Source organism: Schistocerca serialis, chromosome 7 (assembly GCF_023864345.2).
Source record: "Schistocerca serialis cubense isolate TAMUIC-IGC-003099 chromosome 7, iqSchSeri2.2, whole genome shotgun sequence".
Classification (NCBI taxonomy): domain Eukaryota; kingdom Metazoa; phylum Arthropoda; class Insecta; order Orthoptera; family Acrididae; genus Schistocerca; species Schistocerca serialis.
Window position 1 is genome coordinate 408,891,940 of NC_064644.1, and position 23,321 is coordinate 408,915,260.

Here is a 23,321-nt window from a genome sequence, read left to right on the forward strand (position 1 = left end):
ACCTACCACAGCCTTAGATGATCTCTATATGTAGTCACTGCTAAGATGTGAAGCTGGTGAATACTGGTAAAAGAATTCTTATACATATCTGTTGGTTTTGTGGTGCTCATTGCTCTTTACTGAGTAAGAATGAAGTCTGAGCTAGGTGGAGAGAGCAACCATAACATGTATTGTGCTATGAAACCAGACCTAGGACAGTGTCAGTCTTTGCTCTCATGTTGTGTTATGCACTAAATTATTCTTACAGTAATTCTTGTCCTTAGATGTTGAAGTTCGTAAAAGTGGATGTACATAATTTCAAGTAGAAATACATCCACTGCCTCATTAAGTTTTCGGCAGTATTCGCCAGTTTCATATCTTAGCAGCGTTTACATATAGAGATCTCGGAAACTGACATACGGCCGGGAGTGTGGTGTTCTGACCACATGCCCCTCCATATCCGCATCCATTGACGCCTGTGGGCTGAGGATGACACGGCGGCCGGTCGGTACTTTTGGGCCTTCATGGCCTGTTCAAGAGGAGTTTAGTTTAGTTTCAGTTTAGTCCTATGTAATGTCAGTTACGCAGAACAGCAATAGTGTGGTACCAAAATAACTCTTAGAAAGTGTAGTAATTTTATCCTTCTTTTATTAGTGTGTGTTGACGAAACCTAGATAAAAGTGAGGTGCATAAAGGTATAAAAAAGCTGTTCACAAAATGTACCGTAGAAATAAGCGAAAGGAAAATGTATTACATGACATTTGTGATAAGAAGCTGTATGAAATATTGTTCCAAATTATTCGCCGAATGGCAATTTCATGACATAGCTGTAGTGAGTATAGATGCATTCAGTGCTCTTTTCCTACTAAAAAAATACCTAATATTATAAATCCATACTAATACTATAAATGCGGAAGTAACTCTGTTACACTTTCACGAATAAACCGCTGAACCGATTTTGTTAAAATCTGGTATGGAGATAGCTTGAATGCTGAGGAAGAATGTAGGCTACTTTAGAAAGTGTGTAGTACAACATAATTACTTATTTGAAGAATACGAAGCGAAATATGGAAAATAATTATTCTTTGAAAAAGCTGTTCACTCTCTTCCTTTTGAACTTTATCACATTTATGAAAATGCTGTTATTGTTTGCTATATCCTACATTATACGATCCAGCTAATTAATACAATGCTTACACAGGGGATTCCAACATTTCTGAGACCATTACCCCTGAGTACAATCAGATATTAACTTGTACCCCAATCACCATCAGCACCTAACTAAAGTTTATAACGAAAAAGAATTTATTGAACAATTTCTTTTTTAAAATGATTAGAGGTAGATGATATTTAGTTTTTGTTGTTTTCTTAAAACACGAGTTAATGATAAGGCTTACCTAAAAAAAAATTTCATGGTGGTATGAAGCAATTCTCAGACCTTTGCAAGTGTTACCTAAAGCTACTTCTCAGAAAAGAAAGCTAACTGTCCGTAGTGAGGCTGGACACTGTAATCTCCCCCCTCCTTCCTAATTCCATATAGGGTCCACATTAGTGTTTTATGAAGATTTGAGAGGAGCAAAGATTACGATAAACTTTCTAGTTTACTTAGCTTTTTATATAGAGTTGGCTCCTTCTTGTCTGGGGCTCTGATTCTTAAAGATGAAAATGTCATATTTTAGATCATCACGGTTGGATTGATCTACATAAACTTGAAGATTGTTGTTCCAGAATTTTTGTTTTTATGTTAATATATTTTCGCACATTTTAGTATATCACACTGTCTTTTGATTTTTCACATTAAGAAAGCCGAAATTACATTGTTCGCACAAAATACAAAAATACGTCCGATCACATCAGAGGCGTGCTTACGACCCTCACACTCTGAGGAAATAACCAAATTTTGAAGGGTTTACAATTTTTCTTACCAAATGAATTTCTACTAGTTTCTGTTACATTATTACTTTCGATTATTATTTCAGAAATGAATCCAGAAATAAACATAGTAACCAGTACAGTATTTCGTACTTAATAACAGAAATTTAAAGTGTACCAATAATTCGTAATTTCAAATGTACATTCAGAACTAGTAATTATCGATTATAACATCGAGACTAAAATATTTTATTCAGTAATTCCTTTTAATAAATTTAGTTTGAAATATAACATACTGTGTATAAAATTATATTAAAGTGTTCAGAAAAGCAACTGAGATAATACTGAAATGTCCAAAATTCGAAAAATAATACTGCTATCGACAACTACTATTGAGGAAAAGGTAATGCTAGAGGAGGATGTCCCGTTACAACACCCTTTGTTGCGAAAGGATGAAGATTTTCTGGGTCCTCAGTGATGAATCGACACTTCAGCTTAGTGGAAATCTGACCAAAAATAATGTGTGCCTCTGGGGGATCAGCAAATCCCCTTGAGACGACGCGGTTGCAGAGACTCCCTAAAACTGAATGTTTTTTATGCCATACTCTGGCTGAAAGTTTATGGGTCTTTAATTTTCAGTGAAGCAACTGAAACTGATGTTTCTTATCTTGAAGCGCCAGAACTATGGCTCTTTCCTCAGTTGGGAGAAGCTGAATCACAGAACTTGATTTGGCAGCAAGATGGTGCGCTGCCTCACTGGCATAACTCAGTGCGTGATTGTGCCTGAGCGCTGGACTGGCCGCAAGAAGTCGGATGACACAGCTTGTTTTGTGTGACCTCCATGTTCACACACGGTCTCAAGCCACGTGATTTTTACTTTTGCGGGTTCATAAGGGGATCAAGTGTGTCTCCGCTACCTGCTGATCTTCCCGACTTTAGAAATACTCCAGACACGCTTGTCAAGGTTTCAGAAGAACTCACCTATCGATTAGATGGATGACGAATGGTGCTCGGATTGAACTCTTCTAAGAAAAACTACTTGAGTTGCTCTTTCATTTGATGTATTATTTATATTGGTAAGTTGAGTATAATAAATGATACAAAGCCTTAAAACCCATATACTCATTTTGAAACACCCTGGAATCACTTGACTGCTGGACTTCTTGCTTCTGAACTGGCAGAAACAGGAAGACTTCAGGCTGCCAACGCTTTGCGTCTGATCACTGCCACTACTACCGGCTAATAATAATAATAATAATAATAGTAATAATAAGAACTATAAAGTGTCGGCCCTACAGCAGAGTAGTAGCCATTGTGCAGTTACTGTTGTGTTGTGAATTAGTTTGTTAATGTTGCGAATTAAATAATGAAGCAACTTCTGTTCTGTTGTGGGAACTACCTATCATTCGGAGAAAACATTTCACGACACATTTAAACATATTTGATGCAAGTGCTCAATTTAACAGTTTTAGATGCATGGTACCAAGTATGTATGTGGTTGTTGGACTACGTGACGAAGATCGTCATACTTTCGTTTACGAAGTTGTAACCTCCACAACACTCTCATGAGTTGATGCTAGTATTTGAAAAGATGTAATTAGTGATAACTTACGTTATCAGCAGTGCAATCTTACGGGATGATTATAGTATACTAATGTTTTAAAAATGATTTAGTTTCGTGACAGAAACACAATTGCACCCTTTTGTTTTTACCCCTCAGAATTATTACATTTTACCCCTCAGGGGGTAATTACCGCCAAGTTAGGAATCACTGCTCTACGTGTTTCATCCACACTTCCATAATACCACGCACAAGCCTGTCACATTTTTGCCATTGATCATCAAGCGTCGCTTAGAATTTCATTGTTGCGTTCAAATTTACGCGAACAGTTCCCACCCGCTTTTTTTTCCCACTCGCCTCTGGATGTATGCATTGCCATCATTATTATTTTATCATCGACGTGCAAGTCAGTGAAGTGCAGTCAAAAGACTTGCACCAAGCTCTCGAACGTACCAACAGTCTTCCGGCCAATAAAGCCATACGCACATTTCATTTCATTTTGCTGATACTCGAGCGCAGCCGTAGGAAAAAGCTATAATGCAATGCTTTTACAATCATCAATGTGTTTAATCCATGGCAATCCATACTCCCATATTAATATTATAAATGAGAAAGTATCTCCGTCTGTTACGTTTCCACTACAATACTGCTGAGCCGATGTGCATGAAATTTCCAGTGAGATATCTTGAATCCTGATGAAGAAGGCAGGCTACTTTACAAAGTGTGTAGTATAAGATATTTATTTATTTGAAGAATATTAAGCAAATTAATGAAACATATTTACTCTTTGAAAAAGCTGTTTACTCTTTCACATTTGAAACTTATCATATTTGTGAAAATGCTTTTATTGGTTGCTGTGTTCTACGTAATATGATTCAACGTAATCATTATAATGCTTATTCAGCTCTCAGCGTGTTAAATCCATACTTCCGTGATAATACCAATATTATTAATTGCGAAAGTAACTCACTGTTACGGTTTCGCGACTCTACCGCTGAACCAGTTCCAGTAACATTTGGTATGGAGATAGCCTAAACCCTGACCAAGACCACAGGCTACTTTAGAAAGTTATATCTTTTTGAGTATAGTTAACATTTTTGAAAGTGGTGTATGTGTGTGGAATGCTGACGACGCTAGCGCGATTGTCGGCGATTTATAGAGTCTATAGATTATTCCGTGAAACTGCAAATCCAATGTTACTGTGTGCATGCTTCACGATATTGATTTCCTACACCACCTGCCATAGCTGGAAAGTTCTGGTGGAGATAAACAATAAAATCGGGCGGTAAGCCCGAGAACCACATTTAAAAAGAGCTATAGTGACATTAGAAGAGACTTAAGCCCGTCGCATTTCAGTCGCTGAGCGTCACGGGTCTCTTAACAGTTTCCAAGACGTTTCAAGACTCAGAGCGATGGCGTCATTTAATGGCTGTACGACAAACAGAGAGTCTTAACTTTACGTACGGATCGTGAGAGGCGTTTGGTGAGGCTGCGTTTGATTATGATCTATCAACTATGTTAATCATAAATTAATTGTTATAGGGGGATGGATAAAAAATGTAGGCATCATAATATATTAAAATGTAGGGGAGAAATGGTTGGTATGTGTTGCTCCAGTGGCAAAATCTCAAATCCGGTACTAGGTAAGCCAGAGAAATCCCTAAAGCTCTACTGCTGCACGAATGTAATGAATCGGGACATTTTATAAATACAAGGTGTATCAAAAAGAATCAACTGATTTAAAAAGATCATAGCTTTTATGTTATTTGTGATATGTGCGTGAACAACATACTGTTGGAAAGACCAAACTCTTTGAGTTTTACATAGTTCCCACTAGGTAGCAGCAGCAGTGTGCGATCGCTTCAGGTCTAGTAAAAAATTGTGTCGGGGCAATAGAAAGCGTTTTGCGTTCGAGGTTTTGCGCAGCGCGGGGCTGTAATAAATGAACAATTCTGAGCCGGCCGTGGTGGCCGAGCGGCTCTAGGCGCCTCAGTCTGGAGGCGCGCTGCTGCTACGGTCGCAGGTTCGAATCCTGCCTCGGGCATAGATGTGCGTGACGTCCTTAGGTTAGTTAGGTTTAATTAGTTTTAAGTCTAGGGAACTGATGACCTCAGATGTTAAGTCCCATAGTTCTTAGAGCCATTTGAATCATTTTTGAAAAATGTAGGTACCATAATACTCGTACATTAAAATGTAAGAGAGAAATGGTTGGTATGTGTTGCTCCAGTGGTAAAATCTCAAATCCCTAAAGCTCTACTGCTGCACGAATGTAATGAATCGAGACATTTTTTTTAAATACGGAGTGTATCAAAAAGAATCGTCGTATTTTAAAAAATCATAGCTATTATGTTATTTGAGATATGTACTTGAACAACATACTGTTGAAAGAGCAAACTCTTGAGTTTTACATGGTTCCCACTAGGTAGCAGCAGCAAGTGTGCGATCACTTCAGTTCTAGTAAAAATGATGTCGGGACAGTAGAAAGCGTTTTGCGTTCGAGGTTTTGCGCAGTGCGGGTCAGTAATAACTATTCAGCGTGACTTTCGTACTAGGAATGGTGCGGATCCTCCTGCAGCACAGAGCATTAGACGATGTCATGAACAATTCTGAGAAATAGCCTTTTTTGTGTAAAGGCAAATCACCCGGCCGTCCCCGAGTGTCTGACACACATGTCGAACGCATCCGCCGTAGTTTCACAAGGAGTTCTCAGAAATCCGTTCGCCGTGCAGCTCGACAGCTGAACATGTCCCCGATGTCCGTCTGGCGTGTGTTGCGTCGACGTTTACACATGAAACCGTACAAAATTCAGCTTCAACAAGTTCTTCGTGAAGGTGACACACAACAACGTGTGGAGTTGTGTAATTTCATTCTTGGCAAGATGGAGGATGACAGTTTTCTTCCATGCTCAGTGTTTAGTGACGAGGCAACATTCCATTTTAATGGAAAAGCGAACCTTCATAAATGTGAGAATACGGTGTACAGAACAACCACAAGACTGCACAATATGAGAGTGACTCTCCAAAATTTAATGTGTTTTTTGCAGTTTCACGGGAAAAGACGTATGGTCCATATTTTGTTGCCGAGAACACTTTTGCAGGAAGCACACATCTCGATATGATTGAGAACTTTCTTTTCCCACAGTTGAGGACTGATTCGAACGACTTCATTTGCCAAAAAGGATGGGGCACCGGGAGTTTTTAAATCAAAGGATTACTGGACGATGGCTCGGTCGCTCTGGATCAAATAATTTGGCCCTACATTACTGTTCTCGAAGGTCATTGGACCTGACTGTATTTGATTATTTCTCGTGGGTGTTTATAAAAGGTTCTGTTTATGTGCCTCCGTTACCAACAGCAATGAATGAACTGAGACATCACATAACAGCAGCTGTGGAAGCTGTAAGTCAAGACATGCTCGCTGCAGTGTGGGACAATTTGAATACTACACTGACATACGCCGTGCATCTCAATGGGGCATACTGAACACCTATGAAGAGGTATGAAAAAAAGCTTTTTGAGTTTCCCGTTCATCAAAAAACAAAAGTCATTGTACATGTTTATTAGTCCCAGAAATACAGACGTGCCAAATCGGATGATTCTTTTGGATACATCTTATATAATTAGTAAATAAAGTGCACGTTCTCAGACTCCACACAGAGTAAAGTAACAGAAACACATTCATTATGTACCTACGTACCGGACTGCATACATTTGTAAGCGTACCTGTCTATAAACATAAACATATCGTAAAATTACTAGTTTGCTTACTCGCCATCACTCACCGTAACAAAACTACTGGAACGGGAGCGAAGAAGCGAGTAACAGCTAGTTTAACTACATTGTAACTAACACTGCCTAGTATTATAACAGTTTCCAGACTGACATCAGTTCATGACCTCTGTAGTCTTCACGCCTTCTTACTTTACTCCTGGTAACAGTAGCACTAAAGCAAAAGTGTGCACCATCCGTAGGTGGAAACAACTGCAATAGAGGGCCAAACAGTTTAATGAACGTCAGATTGCTGACGGTAGAAAGCTGGAATGGATCTGTTGTAAGTGTGATAATGAGATTCATTTGCAAAAACCCACGTCACTGCATTGAGAAGAGGCAGAAGGCATGCTGGCATTATCTTTTCCATCAGATAACCGCGAAGTACTCTAAGTATCCATCTCTCCGGAAAGCCAAAACGACGACATAAGGTTTCACCAAATGTTATTCCACGATATTAAGACCAAGTCGATAAGTCCAACACTTCCACACGTCCAGAGATAGCAATATCCTCTGTCTGCAGAAGACGATTCTCCATTCTCTGTTTTAGACAATCAATAAATCTGCTGGGCTAAATACGTCTGCTTTTTGTTCCAGTTTACAGTGTAATTCCTCTGTTGTTCAGCTTCTCTACTGCTTTGAGAGCTTACAGTAATGAAACTCGCTGTTTCTTTCACGTATAGTGCCGTGTGATGAGTAATAATACTAATACACGAATTCCCAGAATGTAAAATGCGGCTCACGTCACCACCTTTAAGTTCTTGTAAATCAATTGCGGTCCCAAAATCAGCCGGCCGCTGTGGCCGAGCGGTTCTACGCGCTTCAGTCTGGAACCGCGCAACCGCTACGGTCGCAGGTTCGAACCCTGCCTCGGGCATGGGTGTGAGTGATGTCCTTAGGTTAGTTAGGTTTAAGTAGTTCTAAGTTCTAGGCAACTGATGACCTCAGAAGTTAAGTCCCATAGAGCTCAGAGCCATTTGAGCCATCCCAAAATCACTGGAAGATTGATTCTTTGCACCAAGTAGTATTTGGATAGAAGCTTGATGTGCGGATCTTCCTTTGCGTTTAAATATTTTTTCCGCAGAGAAACCATCTCGTCTTTTCTTGAATCTCATGAAGATGATACAGTACAGTAGCCCAAGGCAATGTTCATGTCTAGTTTATTTCTTTCTACGCTGATACTTTCTACTCCTGTGCAAACTTTGCAGCCAAGTTGTTTGTCTGAAACGATTAACCACTCATTTTTCTAACAAAATGAAGTTCAACAGTGTGCACGATCATTTGACTTGCTATCGTACACATGTTCGTTCACTGGGTTCAGTGACCAGAACAAGTAAAATTGTTTGTTATTTTGCTGCACATCTTACCTTAACACCTAAGGCACATTCTACAAACAGAGGCCAATCAAATATTCGTGTGGCCCCCTTTTCTCAGCCGTATTTTATAATAGTATGCATCTAACAACTAACAGCCGAAGGGAAAAAGGTAATTGACTGTAAGAGTTTCTTTAGAGTATAGTTTTACCTGCTTAGTAACAAACCACACTACTGGCCATTAAAATTGCTACACCAAGAAGATATGCAGATGATAAACAGGTATTCATTGGACAAATATATTATACTAGAACTGACATGTGATTACGTTTTCACGCAATTTGGGTGCATAGATCCTGAGAAATCAGTACCCAGAACAACCACCTCTGGCCGTAATAACGGCCTTGATACGCCTGGGCATTGAGTCAAACAGAGCTTGGATGGCGTGTACAGGTACAGCTGCCCATGCAGGTTCAACACGATACCACAGTTCATCAAGAGCAGTGACTGACGTATTGTGACGAGCCAGTTGCTCGGCCACCGTTGACCAGACGTTTGCAATTGGCGAGAGATCTGGAGAATGTGACGGCCAGGGCAGCGGTCGAACATTTTCTGTATCCAGAAAGGCCCGTACAGGACCTGCAACATGCGGTCGTACATTATCCTGCTGAAATGTAGGGTTTCGCAGGGATTGAATGAAGGGTAAAGCCACGGGTCGTAACACATCTGAAATGTAGCGTCCACTGTTCAAAGTGCCGTCAATACGAACAAGAGGTGACCGAGACGTGTAACCCATGGCACCCCATACCATCACGCCGGGTGATACACCAGTATGGCGATGACGAATACACGCTTCCAATGTGCGTTCACCGCGATGTCGGCAAACACGGATGCGACCATCATGATGCTGTAAACAGAACCTGGATTCGTCCGAAAAAATGACGTTTTGCCATTCGTGCACCCAGGTTCGTCGTTGAGTACACCATCGCAGGCGCTCCTGTCTGTGATGCAGCGTCAAGGGTAACCACAGCCATGGTCTCCGAGCTGATAGTCCATGCTGCTGCAAACGTCGTCGAACTGTTCGTTCAGATGGTTGTTTTCTTGCAAAGGTCCCCATCTGTTGACTCAGGGATCGAGACGTGCCTGCACGATCCGTTAAAGCCATGAGGATAAGATGCCTGTCATTTCGACTGCTAGTGATACAAGGCCGTTGGGATCCAGCACGGCGTTCCGTATTACCCTCCTGAACCCACAGATTCCATATTCTGCTAACAGTCATTGGATCCCGACCAACGCGAGCAGCAATGTCGCGATACGATAAACCGCAATCGCGTTAGGCTGCAACCCGACCTTAATCAAAGCCGGAAACGTGATGGTACGCATTTTTATTCCTTACACGAGGCATCACAACAACGTTTCACCAGGCAACGCCGGTCAGCTTCTGTTTGTGTATGAGAAATCGGTTGGAAACTTTCCTCGTGTCAGCACGTTGTATATGTCGCCACCGGCGCCAACCTTGTGTGAATGCTCTGAAAAGCTAATCATTTGCATATCACAGCACCTTCATCCTGTCGGTTATATTTCGCGTCTGTAGCTCGTCATCTTCGTGGTGTAGCAATTTTAATGGCCAGTAGTGTATAATACTCGTGAAGACAGTAATACATCTACATCTTCATCTACATCCAAATCTACATAGGTACTCCGCATTCCATCATACGGTGCGTGGCGGAGGGTACCCAGTACCACTACTAGTCATTTCCTTTTCTGTTCCACTCGCAAACAGACCATCCGTATGATCTCTAATTTCTCGTATCTTATCTTCGTGGTCCTTACGAGCAATGTACGTTGGAGGCAGTAGAATCGATCTGCAGCCAGCTTCAAATGCTGGATCTCTTAAATTTTCTCCCTAGTGTTCCTCGAGAAGAATGTCGCGTTCCCTCCAGTGATTCCCATTCGAGGTCCCGAAGCATCTTTGTACCACTTGCGTGTTGTTCGAACCTACCAGTAACGAATCTAGCAGCCCGCGTGCGAATTGCTTCGATGTCTTTCTTTAATACGACCTGGTACGGATCCAAAGTACTCGAACAGGACTCAAGAATAGGTCGCACTAGCGTCCTATATGCGGTCTCCTTTACAAATGAACCACACTTTTCTAGAATTCTCTCAATAAACCGAAGTCGACCATCACTTCTCTACCACAATCCTCACATGTTTCTTCCATGTCATATCGCTTTTCCACGTTACGACCAGATATTTAGACGTGACTGTGTCAAGCAGGACTACTAATGCTGTATCCGAACGTTACGGGTTTGTTTTTCCTACTCATTCGCATTAGCTAACATTTTTCTACCTTTAGAGCTAGCTGCCATTCTTCCCACCAACTAGAAATTTTGTTTAAGTCCTCTTGTATCCTCCTACAGTCACTTTGACACTAGACTGTACACCGTAGCATCATCAGCAAACAATCACAGATTGCTGCTCTCCCTGACCGCCAAATTATTTATGTATATATAACAGCGGTCCTGTCACACTTCCCTGTCACAGCCCTGACGACTCCCTTGTCTCTAACGAACACTCGCCGTCGAGGCTAACATATTGGATTCTGTAGATGGAAAACCAGTTCTAAGCAAAGAAGGGAAAGCAGAAAGGTGGAAGGAGTATATAGAGGGTCTATACAAGGGCGATGTACTTGAAGATAATATTATCGAAATGGAAGAGGATGTAGATGAAGATGAAATGGGAGATACGATACTGCGCGAAGAGTTTGACAGAGAACTGAAACACCTGAGTCGAAACAAGGCCCCGGGAGTAGACAACATTCCATTGGAACTACTGACGGCCTTGGGAGAGCCAGTCCTGACACAACTCTACCATCTGGTGAGCAAAATGTGTGAAACAGGCGAAATACCCTCAGACTTCAAGAAGAATATAATAATTCCAATCTCAAAGAAATCAGGTGTTGACAGATGTGAAAATTACCGAACTATCAGTTTAATAAGTCACAGCTGCAAAATACTAACGCGAATTCTTTACAGACGAATGGAAAAACTAGTAGAAGCCGACCTCGGGGAAGATCAGTTTGTATTCCGTAGAAATGTTGGAACACGTGAGGCAATACTGACCCTACGACGTATCTTAGAAGCTAGATTAAGGAAGGGCAAACCTACGTTTCTAGCATTTGTAGACTTAGAGAAAGCTTTTGACAATGTTAACTGGAATACTCTCTTTCAAATTCTGAAGGTGCCAGGGGTAAAATACAGGGAGCGAAAGGCTATTTACAATTTGTACAGAAACCAGATGGCAGTTATAAGAGTGGAGGGGCATGAAAGGGAAGCAGTGGTTGGGAAGGGAGTGAGACAGGGTTGTAGCCTCTCCCCGATGTTATTCAATCTGTATATTGAGCAAGCAGTGAAGGAAACAAAAGAAAAATTCGGAGTAGGTATTAAAATCCATGGAGAAGAAATAATAACTTTGAGGTTCGCCGATGACATTGTAATTCTGTCAGAGACAGCAAAGGACTTGGAAGAGCAATTGAACGGAATGGATAGGGTCTTGAAAGGAGGATATAAGATGAACATCAACAAAAGCAAAACGAGGATATTGGAATGTATTCGAATTAAGTCGGGTGATGCTGAGGGAATTAGATTAGGAAATGAGACACTTAAAGTAGTAAAGGAGTTTGGCTATTTGGGGAGCAAAATAACTGATGATGGTCGAAGTAGAGAAGGTATAAAATGTAGACTGGCAATGGCAAGGAAAGCATTTCTGAAGAAGAGAAATTTGTTAACATCGAGTATAGATTTAAGAGCCAGGAAGTCATTTCTGAAAGTATTTGTATGGCGTGTAGCCATGTATGGAAGTGAAACACGGACGATAAATAGTTTAGACAAGAAGAGAATAGAAGCTTTCGAAATGTGGTGCTAGAGAAGAGTGCTGAAGATTAGATGGGTAGATCACATAACTAATGAGGAAGTATTGAATAGGATTGGGGAGAAGAGGAGTTTGTGGCACAACCTGACAAGAAGAAGGGATCGGTTGGTAGGACATTTTCTGAGGCATCAAGGGATCACCAATTTAATATTGGAGGGCAGCGTGGAGGGTAAAAATCGTAGAGGGAGACCAAGAGATGAATACACTAAGCAGATTCAGAAGGATGTGGGTTGCAGTAGGTACTGGGAGATGAAGAAGCTTGCACAGGATAGAGTAGCATGGAGAGCTGCATCAAACCAGTCTCAGGACTGAAGACCACAACAACAACAACAACTTATAAATACTTCGAGCCGCTCATTTATCTGTGAATATTCCATATGCTGGTACCTTCTTTAACAGCCTGGAATGGGACACCATTTCAAACGCATTCCGGAAGTCTCGAAATATGGAATCTGCCTGTTGGTCCTCATCCGTAGTTCGCAGTACATCGTGTGAGAAAAGTGCAAGCTGAGTTTCGCAAGAGCGATGCTTTCTAAGACATGCTTATTCGTGGAGAATTGCTTATCAGTCTCAAGAAAGTTTATTATATTCGAACTGAGAATGTGTTCAAGGATTGCGGAGCAAACAGAAGTTAGGGATATTGGTCTGTAATTTTGCGGATCCGTTCTTTTCAGTTTCAGGAGTAAAACTAGGCTGCAACCTGTCTCCACTGTTGTTCATATTATTTATGGATCATATGTTGAAAACAATAGACTGGCTGGGTGAGATTAAGATAGGTGAACACAAAATAAGCAGTCTCGCATATGCGGATGACTTAGTTGTGATGGCAGATTCGATTGAAAGTTTGCAAAGTAATATTTCAGAGCTAGATCAGAAATGTAAGGACTATGGTATGAAGATTATCATCTCCAAAACGAAAGTAATGTCAGTGGGAAGATTGAGTGCCAAATAGGAGGAACAAAGTTAGAACAGGTAGACGGTTTCAAGTACTTAGGATGCATATTCTCACAGGATGGCAACATAGTGAAAGAACTGGAAGCGAGGTGTAGCAAAGCTAATGCAGTGAGCGCTCAGCTACGATCTACTCTCTTCTGCAAGAAGGAAGTCAGTACCAAGACTAAGTTATCTGTGCACCGTTCAATCTTTCGACCAACTTTGTTGTATGGGAGTGAAAGCTGGGTGGATTCAGGTCACCTTATCAACAAGGTTGAGGTTACGGATATGAAAGTAGCTAGGATGATTGCAGGTACTAGTAGATGGGAACAATGGCAGGAGGGTGTCCACAATGAGGAAATCAAAGAAAAACTGGGAATGAACTCTATAGATGTAGCAGTCAGGGCGAACAGGCTTAGATGGTGGGGTCTTGTTACACGGATGGGAGAAGCAAGGTTACCCAAGAGACTCATGGGTTCAGCAGTAGAGGGTAGGAGGAGTCGGGGCAGACCAAGGAGAAGGTACCTGGATTCGTTTAAAATGATTTTGAAGTAATAGGTTTAACATCAGAAGAGGCACCAATGTTAGCACTGAATGGGGGATCATGGAGGAATTTTATAAGGGGGCTATGCTCCAGACTGAACGCTGAAAGGCATAATCAGTCTTAAATGATGATGATGGTTCTTTTGCCCTTCTTATACACAGGAGTCACCTGCGCTTATATCCAGTCGCTTGGGACGAATTAACGCTGGGCGAGAGATTAGCGATAAATGCAGGCTAGGTAAGGGGCCAATGCCGTAGAGCAGTGGTTCCCAACAGGTGGTCCGCGGACCCCCAGGGGTCCGCACGATGCTATTAGAATAAAAGATATACTAAATATATTTCGTATGATAACAGATTTTTTGTTTTGGCCCCTTCTTGAATGAGCAGAGCCTCAGCGAACGCTAACTTCTGCGTCTAGAGTCTTCCTAGAGTGTAAAGAGATCGGCAGTGAGCATGAGCAACTTCTTATTCATACGGAAGTACGATGGCTTTCTCGAGGTAGGATCTTGTCAAGATTTTTTGAACTTAGAGACGAGGTTCGTGTCATCCTTCTTGACACAAAGTACGCGTATTTTCTCACTAAATTCTCTTGGCTTTGCTCAGTTGCGTACTTAACTGATGTGTTTGAACACTTGAGTGTGTCAAACTTGAGTTTACAAGGAAAAAATGTAGACATGCTCAAAGTTGAGGCCATAAGATTAATGCTATGGTCAAAAAGTGTTAGATCTGGGCGTCAAGGATAGAAAACGAGTCACTAACTAACTTTTCTACTTTAAAACAATTCTTGGAGTCACGAGAGGAGAGTTTGCCTGACCAGATCAAGATCAATGTAGCCGAGCATCTACGCAGCCTAGCCACCACTTTTAGAGAATATTTCCCTGAACCTCACGACAGATGGATTCTAAATCCCTTCAGCTGTGAGGAAATAGACAAAATCCAAGGCCTCACTGAAGAAGAGCAAAATCAACTTCTGGATCTGTCCAGCTGTGGTACGATGATAAACATTTTCATCGGTGACAAAATTACAGATCTCTGGGCATCGGCACGCAAGGACTACAAGAAATTTGGAGATAAGACAATGAAAAAGATCCTTCCATTTGCAACAACATATCTGTGTGAGCAAGCATTTTCTTCCATGTGTTTCATGAGAAACAAATATAGGAATCGGCTCGACATGCGGTAAGATTTCAGAGTGAAAGTTTCAAGTTTTGAACCTAATATTTCATAAATAATGGACTCAAAGGTCAGATTGAACTCACCTCATTAAGAACTGAAATTAAAACTAACAGTATACTGATGGAGTACTCTGTTGTAACTGTATTTTTTCAAATAAATAATACCTTATATGAAATCAGTGTTTTCTTATTTTTCACACATGTCTACTCAATACAATCTAAAGTGTAGTACACTTGAAAGACCAATACACTCAGTTTTAATTTTTTCCTGTCATTTTCAGTTCATACTCAATTTATTTTTTTAAGGAGTTTGTTATACTAAACACCCAGATTTGAAGACAAAGATTTTGAGCAACAGTCAAAAATTTAACAAGAACAATGATGGCTAAATTGATAGTTTTAAGCTCAATATTTTTTCAATAATGAATATGTAAATGTTTTTTCTAAGTACCAAAAATAGGAAACGTATAAAAAGACTCTTAATTTGGCTTTTTTAGGTACTTGATACTGTGATATGGCTAGGTACCAATCATGCTCGATGAGGGGGGCCTCGAGAAAATTTTGCTGGGAACCCATGCCGTAGAATACTCTTTGAAAACCCGAATTGGGATTCCATTCGGACCTGGTACTTACTTGTTTTAAACTATTTGAGCTGTTTCTCTACGCCAGGGATACTTATTACGTGTCGTCCATTCGACTGTCAAACGAAGGCATGTTTGTTCGATTGTCCTGCGTGAACGACTTATTGAACGTGACATTTAAAAGTTCGGTTTTTGGTTCAAATGGTTCAAATGGCTCTGAGCACTACGGGACTTAACTGCTGTGGTCATCAGTCCCCTAGAACTTAGAACTACTTAAACCTAACTAACCTAAGGACATCACACCCATCCATGCCCGAGGCAGGATTCGAACCTGCGACCGTAGCGGTCACGCGGTTCCAGACTGAAGCGCCTTTAACCGCACGGCCACACCGGCCGGCTTCGGTTTTTGTTTTGCTATTTCAAATGCGACACCAGACTGGTCAACAAGTGACTGGACGGAAGCCCTAGACCCACGTAGCAATTTTACATAGGACCAGAATTTTCTCAGGTCCTCTGTCAGATGTTTGCTGAGGTATGACGGCGGTAGCAGTTGTATGCTTCACGTGTGGATCGTAGACACGAGAATCTCTACTACACCTTTGCTCGTCTTCATTTGTGCATTCTCTTTTGAACTGAGAGTGCAACAGCTTCTGCTTCCTCAGTATTTTCTGAATCTCGTTATTAAACCATGGTGGGTCTTTTCCGTCTTTAATCCACTTACTAGGTACATAATTCTCACGACCACGTTTTACAATTTGCTTAAACTTTGCCGATAATTCCTCTACGTCTATCTTACTGCAACTAAGTGATGCCAGTTCACTGTCTAAGTGAAATGCTAATAACTGATTACCTGTTCTTTCTAGCAGAAAATCTCTCCTAGCCTTCTTACCTGAATTATTAACTTTCGTAACCGTAGTTGCTCTAATGACATCAAAATCGCTAATTCCCGTTTCTGTATGACGTTGTCGACGGGGTCCGGCCTATTTGTAGCTACAGGGTCTAATATATTTCCTTTGTGTGTGGGCTGCCAAACTGGCTACTCAAGACAGTTCTCAGAAAACGTGGCCAAAAGCACATCGCACGTTGGTCTGCCTATACCCTACACAATTAATCCATAGACATACCAGTCTATATTCGATAGGTTAAAGTCGCCTTCAACTACTATTGTGTAATCGGGGTATTTACGCACTACTGACGGTAGACTTTCTTTGAATGACCCTAGGGCTGTCACAGCACAATCGAATGACCGGTAAAAATTTCCTACAATTAACTTGGTTTCACCTAGCTCTGTTAGTATAACAGTATGGACCAGGTAGCTTCACTGTCACATTCAACTTCGGCGTCAATAGAGACAGTAATTTTGTCAACTACAATGAACACTCCCCCCACCTATGGTCTCTAATCTATCTTTCTGATATGCGTTCCATGACTCGCTAAATATCTCAGAGCTTCCTGGCAGATTAAAACTGTGTGCCGGACTGAGATTCGAACTTGGGACCTTTGCCTTTCGCGGGCAAGTGCTCTACCAACTGAGCTACCCAAGCACGACTCACGCCCCGTCCTCACAGCTTTACTTCTGCCAGTACCTCGTCTCCTACCTTCCAAACTTTAGAGAAGCTCTCCTGCGAACTTTGCAGAACTAGCGCTCCTGAAAGAAAGGATATTGCAGAAACATGGCTAAGCCACCGCCTGGGGGATGTTTCCAGAATGAGATTTTCACTCTGCAGCGGAGTGTGCGCTGATAAGAAACTTCCTGGCAGTTCTGCAAGGTTCGCAGGAGATCTTCTGTTAAGTCTGGAAGGTAGGAGACGAGGTACTGGCAGAAGTAAAGCTGTGAGGACGGGGCGTGAGTCGTGCTTGGGTAGCTCAGTTGGTAGAGCAGTTGCCCTCGAAAGGCAAAGGTCCCGATTTCGAGTCTCGGTCCGACACACAGTTTTAATCTGCCAGGAAGTTTCATATCAGCGCACACTCCGCTGCAGAGTGAAAATCTCATTCTGGATCTCAGAGCTTTCCATTTCGGAGTTCAGCCAGCTATCGGTCCCAAGAATAACTGGAGCATGAATTTTCCTGGAGGGGAGTGTATTCGGGAAGTTTGTTACAAATACTTAGACAATTAACTGATAAAATACTGACACTCGAAGTATCTTGACTCTGAAAGCGATCTGACTTTCCTACTTGCATATCGACTGGCGAGTGCTCATCAGAGTACCTCAAACTGCCGCCTAGCCTGAAATACCCTCGTTCGCACTCCTCAAGAATTCTGCTATCCGAGCAGCTGCTTCCTTTGTGTACTGCACCGCTGACCTACCAAGGAGAGTCCTACAAATCCCCAACCGATAACGCAGATCGAGAAATCTGCAGCTAAGACCGTCACAGAGTCGACGAATCTTCTGGTTGACACCCTCCACTCGGCTTCAAACCAAAGCGCCCCGGTCAACTCTGGGAACCGGGGGATTATAATTAAACTTTCGCTACTTGAGAACGTCCCCATGAAAACAAGAGATCATGCGACAATAAACTTTATGGAAACGTTTGTAACGACATGCGGAAGAGAAATAACGAATAAGCCATTGAAAGAAACACATTTTAATTTCCATACGTGAGGACATTTTTTAATTGCATACCATGTTCATTTCCAGGTTATAAAAATTGCTCAATGTGACGACCATTCCATCCTCGCCAGCCACAACCGCATTGGAGATACCATATCACAATTTGTTTGCAACACTTCTCGAACGGTGTATCATGGAATGTTCAGCTGTCGTGACACTGTTTGAAGATCGCACATTGCGGACAGCGTTCTCAGCCATGGTAACAGTAACTTCTTAAACAATTTGTGACGAAATTGGCCGCCGGCCTCTCTCAGGAGCAATTGCCGTATCGGCAGTTAATTCTAACTCGGGAATCATGTTCTTTACTCCGGTACAGAAAGGGGACCAATTCAATTCAATTTATTGCTCCGAATTTTAGACCTATTATCTTGAAATTCTAAACAGTTCGTACATATTCGTTACTCATGGTGACATACGATGTTTTACATTATATGTGTAGTATTAAATCATGTTAAAAGCAACCATGGGTAATATTAACGTAGAAATAAAACAGAATACTTGAAAAATAAGAAACCGTTCAAAAAGATAACATCAAATAAAGGGAATTAACTCAAGTTCCAAGTGAATAATTTCCATCTTACATTACTAGATATGTTACTGGCAGGCTCGGAAGAACTCGACGTTTGCTGACTAACTACAACTATACTTAGTTCTTAACCTAGTGTTGCTACACTATTATACATCGCCCACACCGGTATATGCGTACCTCGGCAACCCTCGAGTTCACGGATACCCGTCTGGGTGGACACAGCATTCTTTCTTTTTATTTTAGTTTTCTATTTTTCTTATATGTTTGAAGTTTCTCGTAATTAAATTTATATGCGCCTATCTGTTATAACTGAGGAAACGTTTCTTGTGACCTGTTGAGACTATTTTGATATTCAGAGCAACCATTTGATCTTATAGACTAAAAGTACCCGATGTGCTATCATACTGACTTTACACCACAAGTTTTGGTCACTTACAATTGTTTGTAGCACGCTGTCTAATTGTCTGCCATCTCTCCCTGTCTGAAAAACGGGTCATCTGAGAACGACATGATCAGCGGAACTTTCTTCTCCACATTCAACAGATTGCTGTGTTACTACAGAGCAGACGTTTGGGCTATGGACCGTGACCTCGTAATAGGTGCATCATATCTCGAGCAGGGGGCGATGTCGCGCAGTTTGGGACTGTTCCAGATGTTTGGGAATATGCTGTAGACACGCCTTGCAGTGGTCCTAGGGTCCCAGTCAGACTGCCATTCATCTATCTTCCAGGCTCGTAAATGTCCTTTATCAGTAACATGCGTTGCCGTGATATCGTTCATACGATCATATTGCTCACGTCCCAACAATTACAGCGCTGCCCTGTAACGCACCACTATATCCATTGGACATATCCCGAGGATTACCAGTAACCCCTCCACAGGTACAGTGCGAAAGCCACCGATGAGCCCATAAGTACACTCCGTTAAATTTGTCGCAGTATTGTTGTGAAAGGTCTCTGTTGGGTTCCTTTCATGTTAATTTCTTAAACCTGTTGTCATTTACGGCATAAATTCCACTTCTAAATTTACTGTGGTGTTTCTGACTCTATCTGGGAAGAGACTGAGCAGTAGAATGCGTTACTTTTACACATAAACAAGAACGATCTGTCACACTACTACACTTTAAAACACAGTTTATATGTAATTCATGTAGCACAGTCTCATACGGAACCTACATCCGCTTTCTTTTATATACTGTATATGATAAGATACTGTCATCACCCTTCCCTTCTGTGTGAAAGGATGAATGAGCAAATGTATTTCTAGTTGCATGCTTGATGGTAGCAGACAAGCCTGTCTGCTAGAGAACAGTAGGACCAACGTCGGAACAGGTAGCTATGCTTTATAAAAGCAAAGAGGTTTCTATTCTTAGTATGGTCCTGTCCGTCTCTTGTCATGTTGGTATAGGAAGCTGCCTCTCTGGTCGCTTCCGTTTGTATCTGTGAAGCACCCTCGGTAGGGGCCCAGGCCAGTCAGTCCGCGGCGAGCGTCGGAAGTGGTAAGATCTCTAGCTAAGCGCGCCTCTGCTAAGTCCGTAGGACAATGGATTTCTTAAAGTTCAGCCTAACTGAAAATTTAATCACCTTTATTTCAGGTTTAGATCTAAAATATCTTATGTTATCTTAAATTGCAACGCAGTGTAATTCGAGTGTGAAGTTCAGAATATCTTCCAGTAGTTGCTTTGTCACTACTTTGTGAGTAAAGTGGAACCACGTGTTGAGGATCTGTAACTCTAACTAAGATCATCAATCTTAAATGCGAATGTGTGTGAGATTATAACATCTCGTCTTGACAATAATTTCCAATATAGCAACTTTTCTTTATGTTCAACCAACGTGGGGTGTACTTTGTGAGACCAGTACCACGTGCTTATACAATAGTTTGAGCCTTCAGGTTAATAGTAAGGTTTTTCTTTTGTAAATTGCGTTTCGATGTAATTTATTTTATTTATCAAAATTATTGTGGAGTTGCGCTCTTTGTGTAAACCAAGTTGACCACGTGTAGCATGTGGTGTAATAATCAAAGTAGACCTCAGCTATTCATTTGGGGAAGATTTCACAGAGAGTGCCAGCACCGGCGCCTAACAGGAACTCATGATTCTGTCACTACTGGTAACGCAAATGCTGCAGCGCAGAGTCTGAACATGATTCCTATTAAATTGGGTAACCATACGGTAAATAGTTTTTCATCTACTCTGGCTCAAGTAACGAAAGTGTGATTATAACCACCCTGCGTTCTAACACGGGCTTAATTTTTACTGACGGTGAACTCGGCCGTGAGATAAGTAAATATGGCCTCTTCCACCACAGGGCTAGTGGGCTAAGTGGCGCGGCAACTGCAGTATCTGATTAACAACCCCTTGGCCAGTTGATTGTTTTTTTCAGCCGAATGAAACGATCGAATAAAAGTAATCTCTGCGGCCACGTCAGCTACACTAATGTTTTCATTCAGTTTACAGTTTGAGTGTTTTAATTCCATCTAAGACAATGATTTGACAGAGGTGTCTGACGGTTACGACAGTTATATGGTGATGAAGGTTTCTCGGGTCTCCAGCCGGGTGGTAGCTTTGACATCTCGCGACGTTTCCCGAAGTGTCATACTACCCATCAAATGATCAAATGGTTCAAATGGCTCTGAGTACTATGGGACTTAACATCTGAGATCATCATTCCCCTAGAACTTAGAACTACTTAAACCTAACTAACCTAAGGACATCACACACATCCATGCCTGAGGCAGGATTCAAACCTGCTGCCGTAGCGGTCACGCGGTTCCAGACTGAAGCGCCTAGAACCGCTCGGCCACACAGGCTGGCGTCATACTACCCATCTTCTGGCGAAGTGTAGTATGACTCTTCCCGAAACGTCGCGAGATATCAGCGCTACCACCCGGCTGGAGACCGGAGAAACCTTCATCAGCAGTTTACGCCGGGAAAGCCTACAGACAGTTATATGAGTCTTTTCATTCAGTCCCTGGGTTTAAGTGACATCACTTACGCAGTTATTCCGCCTTTTCGGTTAGACATGAACCATGGATAGGGCTGCCAACATTTTTAGACACAAATGGCATACTGTACTGGATAAAAAGTGTATTGCTGAAAATGAAGTATTTTCAAAATTTATGTGCTTATCCACTTAAAAATGAATCTTTGTTTGTGTTTTAAAGGTTAATAACTAGCGCTACATTATAAATCTATGTTTAAATAAATAAATAAATACTTTTTTATTTAAATTTTTGAAGCTCTGTCTCTTTCTTCGTGCTGGTTTGTGCCCATCATCGATAACTCTCTTTTAGAAAATTTTGAGAAGATGTGAACAGAAAGTATGTAAAATATACATCTATATCGTTATCTACAATTCACACATAAGTGCCTGGCAGAGGGTTCATCGAACCATTTCCATACTACTTCTCTACCATTCCACTCTCGAATGGCGTGTAGGAAACAGGAACACCTAAATCTTTCCGTTCGAGCTCTGATTTCTCTTATTTTATTATGATGATCATTTCTCCTTTCGTAGGTGGGTGTCAACAAAATATTTTCGCATTCGGAAGAGAAAGTTGATGATTGAAATTTCGTAAATAGATCTCACTGCAAAGAAAACCACCTTTGTTTCAGTGACTGCTACCCCAACTCGCGTATCATATCAGTGACACTCTCACCCCTATTGCTCGATAACACGAAACGACCTGCCCTTCTTTGCACTTTTTCGATGTCCTCCGTCAGTCCTACCTGGTAAAGATCCCACACCGCACAGCAATACTCCAGCAGAGGACGGACAAGTGTAGTGTAGGCTGTCTCTCTACTGGGTTTGTCGCATCTTCTAAGTGTCCTGCCAACAAAGTGCAGTCTTTGTTTCGCCTTCCCCAATTGGCAGCCCTTAGATTTGTGCGATTTATCGCATACCCAAAATTTATCGAATTTCTTTTGGTACCCATGGGGATGACCTCCCACTTTTCTTTGTTTAGTGCCAATTGACACTTTTTACAGCATACAGAAATTCTCTCTATATCATTTTGTAATTGGAATTGATCGTCTGATGATTTTAGTAGACGGTAAATTACAGCATCATCTGCAAACAATGTAAGGGGGCTGCGCAGGTTATCACCTAGATCATTTATGTAAATCAGGAACAGCAGAGGGCCTATGACACTACCTTGCGGAATGCCAGATATCACTTCTGTTCTACTCGATGTATGTCGCTTTGGATCGGAGGGGATTCTCTCTGGGCCCGCATCTCGTGGTCGTGCGGTAGCGTTCTCGCTTCCCACGCCCGTGTTCCCGGGTTCGATTCCCGGCGGGGTCAGGGATTTTCTCTGCCTCGTGATGGCTGGGTGTTGTGTGCTGTCCTTAGGTTAGTTAGGTTTAATTAGTTCTAAGTTCTAGGCGACTGATGACCTCAGCAGTTGAGTCGCATAGTGCTCAGAGCCATTTGAACCATTTGATTCTCTCTGGTTTCGGGAGGCTAGCAGAAATGGTAAAGACTGCTAGTCTTGCTTGCGACGTTAAGGCGGAGCTCACCATCTGC

The 23,321-nt window shown here is 41.7% G+C and overlaps 1 protein-coding gene and 1 non-coding gene across 2 annotated transcripts in view; both read left to right on the forward strand.

Moving 5' to 3' along the window:
• LOC126412250 (protein PTOV1 homolog) overlaps positions 1 to 23,321 on the forward strand; it is a 350,177-nt gene that overhangs the window by 1,495 nt on the left and 325,361 nt on the right. The window lies entirely within an intron of this gene.
• Positions 17,510 to 17,584, forward strand: Trnas-cga (transfer RNA serine (anticodon CGA)). The gene has a single exon. It is a non-coding gene; the product is annotated as a tRNA-Ser (tRNA).